Source organism: Elephantulus edwardii, unplaced genomic scaffold, assembly GCF_000299155.1.
Source record: "Elephantulus edwardii isolate Elephantulus edwardi_28Jun2011 unplaced genomic scaffold, EleEdw1.0 scaffold00196, whole genome shotgun sequence".
Lineage (NCBI taxonomy): Eukaryota > Metazoa > Chordata > Mammalia > Macroscelidea > Macroscelididae > Elephantulus > Elephantulus edwardii.
Window position 1 is genome coordinate 5,150,169 of NW_006399946.1, and position 5,489 is coordinate 5,155,657.

The following is a 5,489-nucleotide window of genomic DNA, read 5'->3' on the forward strand; positions in this document are numbered from 1 at the left end:
ACCCTCATCATTTCCTTCACCTGCTCCCCCCACCGACCAAACTGTGCAGCTCTGCAACTGCATCCTGGCCCATCCTCACCCTTCTGCCCCCAATCCTCACCTCCTTGTACCCCCAATATGTTTTTCCCAATTAAAAAAAAAACCAAAAACAAAACTTATACTTGAACCAAGAAGCAGTCGTCAGAACAGAGCAAGGAGACACTGCATGGTTCAAAATCAGGAAGAGTGTCCGCCAGGGATGTATTCTGTCTCCATACCTTTTCAATCTGTATGCAGAACAGATAGTCCTGGACGCAGGGTTGTATGTGGAGGAATATGGCATCAGGCTTGGTGGAGGATTCATCAACAACCTGTCTTATGCAGATGACACAACCCTGCTTGCTGACACTGAGGAAGACCAGAAGCACTTGCTGCAGAAGGTCAAGGACTACAGCCTTCAATATGAATTGAAGCTCAACATCAAGAAAACAAAGATTCTCACCACTGGGTCAACTGACAGCATCATTATGGATGATGAAAAGATTGAGATAGTTAACAGTTTTAGTGTGCTTGGCTCCACAGTCAACACTCTCGGTACCAGCAGGCAGGAAATCAAGAGACATTGGGAAAGTCAACTGCCAGGGGCCTTTCCAGAGTACTGAAGAACAACAACGTCAGGCTGGAGACTAAGGTGCCCCTGATCTCGGCCATAGTCTTCGTAATTGTGTGTTATGCATCGGAGAGCTGGACAGTGACGAGTGATGATAGAAATAGAATTGATGCCTTTGAGCTGGGGTGCTGGAGAAGAGTGTTGAATATACCATGGACTGCTAGGAGAACAAACATGTTTGTCCTGGAGAGGGTGAAGATGGTCTGCTTCTTGGAGGCAAGGATTTTAAAGCTTCGTCTGACATACTTTGGGCATGTTGCAAGGAGGGACCAGTCCCTTGGAGAAGGACATCATATTTGGACAGCATAGGAGAGGAAGACCCTCGATGAGATGGATTGACTCAGTGATTGGGATAGTGGAAGTAGGTGTGTGGAAGACAATGAGGTTGGCACAGGATAGAGCAGTGTTTAGGGTCATACATAGGGTGACTATGAGTCTCAAGTGACTCAAAAACGTTTGAAACAGCACATCAACAAAGAACTGCCAGCAGTGCAGTCTAGAAGAGGCTGCGGCACTAGGGATATTACAGCCAATGTTAGATGGGTCTTGGCTGAAAGCGGAGAGTACCAGAGAACTGTCTGTGTTTCACTGACTATGTAAAGGCATTTGACTATGTGGATCACAACAAACTGTGGCTAATTCTGAGAAAAATAGGAATCCCAGAAACACTTGATTGTGTTTATGTAAAACCTGTATTTAGACCAACACATACATCCAGGGCAGCGTCTGTTTGTTGAAATATGTCAATTGGTATGCTGTCAACTCCTGGAGCCTTGTTTCTTGCTAATTCGCTCAGAGCAACCTGAACTTCCTCCATCACCATAGGCTCTTGTTCATACGTTATTTCATGAAATTCTTCTGTGTCAGCCAATTCCTTCTGGTACAGTGACTCTGTATACTCCTTCCATCCACTCTGTCCAAAGTTTCCTTCAGTATTGACACTTGTGGCTTGAAATTATTTTTTAATTCCTTCAGCTTAAGAAATGCTGAGCAAGTTCGGCCCTTTTTATTTTCTGCCTCCATCTCTGCACATTTCATTATAGTATCTTGCTTTGTCATCCCAAGCTGCCCTTTGAAATTTTCTGTTCAGCTCTTTCTTGATTTCTTCCTTTAGCTTTGGCTTCTTGTCTCTCTGATACAATATTCAGAGTCTCATTGACAACCAACTTGGTCTTTTCTTCCTCTTCAGCCTAAAAGTAATTCAGACTCACCTGCGATTCATAGTGACCTTATGTACAACAGCTCTGAAGCCTGCCTATCCTGAGCCAGTCTCGGTGACTCCAATACACCTACCTCCATTGCCCTAGTAACTGTATCAATCCCTCTCATCTGGGGTCTTCCTCTCCTATGCTGTCCCTCCACCCTTCCGAGCATGATATCCTATTCCAAGGATCGATCCCTCCTGGCCCCATGCCCAAAGTATGAGAGACAGAGCTTCAAAATCCTAGCCTCCAAGGGGAAACTTGGTTTCACCCTCTCCAAGACAGACCTCTTTGTTTTCTTGGTGGTCCATGGTATGTTCAAGACTCTTCTCCAACACCACAACTCAAAAGCATCAATAATTCTTCTGTCATTCTTAGTCATTGTCCAGCTTTCTGATGCATAGCAAGTAATTGCAAAGACCATGGACTGGATCAGTTACACCTTATTCTCTAGACTGACAACATTGCTTCTCAGTACTCTGGAAGGTCCCTAATGCAATTTATGATTTACCAAATGCAATTTGCCCTTTGATTTCCTGACTCCTGTTGCCAAGACTGTTAGCTGTGGAGCCAAACAAGCTGTACTTTCTAACAATCTCAATCTCTTCTCCATTATCATGGGTCAATTGGCCCAGTGGTGAGAATCTGTCTTCTTAATGTTGAATTTCAATCCAGATTGAAGACTACAGTCCTTGACCTTCTGCAGCAAGTGCTTCAGGTCCTCCTCAGTTTCAGCAACCAAGGTTGTTTCATCTGCATAACGTAGGTTGTTGATGAGCCTTCCTCCAATCCTGATGCCACAATCTTCCTCATAAAGCCCACCCTCCCATGTTATCTGTTCTGCATATAGATTGAAAAGGTACAGAGACAGGATACATTGAAAAGGTACAGAGACAGGATACATCCATCATACACTCTCTTCCTGATTTTGAACCATGAAGTGTTGCCCTACTCTGTTCCTGAATTGCTTCCTGGTCTAAGTGTAGGTTTCACAAGAGCACAATCAGGTATTTTGGGATTCCTATTACTTAATTTTGTACAATCAATTATTTTTTCACTATAAATACCCTTTATAAAAAACATAAATGGCAGCTATACACGTAGACCTTACCTGGTGGACTGCACAGGAGTCAGATAGGCTATATCTATGGGAAGTGTCAATGGAGAAACTAAATAACAGCAGTCAAAAATGGACCCAGACTGTGGAATTACTTAAGTTCAATTACTTAAGTGCAAGTTCAAATTTTTATAAAATTTTTATTGTTAAAAACATGTGTAGGGTTCCAAGGGGGTAAGAGGTGAGAGGAGAAGGGTGATGGTAAGTAGGGATGAAAGGATGAAATCACGGGGTTGCACAGTTGGGTGGGTGGAGGGTGTAGGTAAAAAAAAAAAGAGAAAGATCCAGAAAAGACAGGGGAATGGTGGGCATACTCCAATGGTGATTACTTTTTTTTTTCTTACAAAGATTATCTTTTTTTCTTTTGTGGATTTCCCATTTGGGAATAGGGGCACAGACTCTCTGGCTGCTTCATGCTGAACAGGTATGTTGAGATGAAAGGGAAGGGGAGCCCACTTTAACACTTTACTTGTGGTCTGGAGCTGAAGCTGCATGCCTTTCTTGTTCAGTTAGAAGATATTTTCGCGACGTTTTCTGCCCTCTGGACTGCAAGGTGTTTGTGTGAGTGAGTCTAGTGGGAGTGGCTGGCTGAACTTTGAGTCTCCATCCACCTTCTCTTCCTTGTTGTTGTTGTTATGTGCCATCAAGTCACTTGTGACTCAGAGCGACCCTATGTACAACAGCCCTAAACCCTGCTCTTTTCTGTGCCAATCTCACTGTCTCCAGCACACCCACTCTGATTACCCCAGTCTCTGAATCAGTCCACCTTATAGAGGGTCTTCTCCTCCCGAGCGTTCCCTCCACCCTCCCAATCATGATGTCCTTCTCCAAGGACTGGTCCCTCCTTGCAACATGTCCAAAGTATGTCAGACAAAGCCTCAGAATTCTTGTCTCCAAGGAGCAGCCTGGTTTAACCCTCTCCAGGATGAACCTGTTCATTTTCTTAGCAGTCCATGGTACATTCAGTATTCTTTTCCAGCATCACAGCTCAAAGGCATCAATTCTCCTTCTATCCTCCCTAGTCATTGTCCAACTCTCTGATGCATAGCAAGTGATGCAAAGATGATGGCCTGTATCAGGCGCACCTTAGTCTCCAGAGTGACACCATTGATCTTTAGTACTTTGGAGAGATGACTAACAGCAGACTTTCCCATCGCAATACTTTTTAATTTTCTGGTTGTTGGTGCCAAGAGTGTTGACTGTGGAGCTAAGTAAACTAAAGCTGTGAACAATCTCAATCTCTTCACCATCCATCCTGATGCTGCCAATTTGCCCAGTGGTGAGAATCTTTGTCTTCTTGATATTGAGCCTCAATCCATATTGAAGTCTGCAGTCTTTGGCTCTCTGCAGCAAGCACTTCATGTCCTCCTCAGTTTCAGCAAGCAGGGTTGTGCCATCTGCATAACTCAGACTGTTAATGAATCTTCCATCAATCCTGATGCCACACTTCTCATACAGCCCAGCCTCTCACATAATCTGTTCTGCATATACGTTGAAAAGGTATGGAGATAGGACACATCTCTGGTGTACATCCTTCCCAATTTTGGACCATGCAATGTTTCCTTGAACACATGCAGACTAACAGGGCAAATGAGGCAGAACTTTCAAGTATGGAAATACAAAGGAAGAGGAACAGTTAAGCAGCCACTAGTGATTGGAACATGGAATGCGAAAACCATGAATGTAGGAAAATTGGATATTGTTGAGGAAGAAATGGAAAGCATAAATATTGACATACTAGGTTTGGCGAGATGAGATGGACTGGCTTGGGGCATTTTGAGTCCAACAATCATACGATATATTACTCCAGAGATGAAAAGGTGAGGAAAAATGGGGTTACTTTCATATTTTAAAAAGTCATTTCTAGATCTGTCTTGAAATAAAATATTGTAAGTGACAGGATAATATCCATATGCATATAAGGAAGTCCAGTAAATACCACTACCATTCAGATATATGCACCAACAACCAGAGCAAAAGAAAAGGGAATAGAAGATTTCTACCAACTTTTACAGTCAGAGATCAATTGAACATGCAATCAAGGTTCATTGATAATACAGGGTGACTGGAATGCAAAAGTTGGGAACATAAAAGAAGAATCAGTAGTTGGAAAACATGGACTCAGTGACAGAAATTAAGCTGGAGATAGAATGACTGAATTTTGCACAATCAATGACTTATTCATTGTAAATACATTTTATAAGAAACATAAACGCTGGTTGTTGTTGTTAAGTGCTGTCAAGTCGCTGGCGACTCATAGCGACCCTATGAAGGATAATCCTCAATGCTTGGGTATCTTTCATCCTCTCTCCATAGGTTCATAGAGTTTCCGGAGGCAAGCTATTACGGAAGTGGATGCCACTACTCCTTCCAAGCTTGTTTTAATCGGGGAGCTCCATGTCACTCTCTTTCTGCATTGGATACCAACCATTAACACATTTGACACATCAGTGTCACAGTGTTCAGCCTCACAGCAACCACAAGTTACTGCTGGAAGGCAACTTATACACCAGGGCAATAT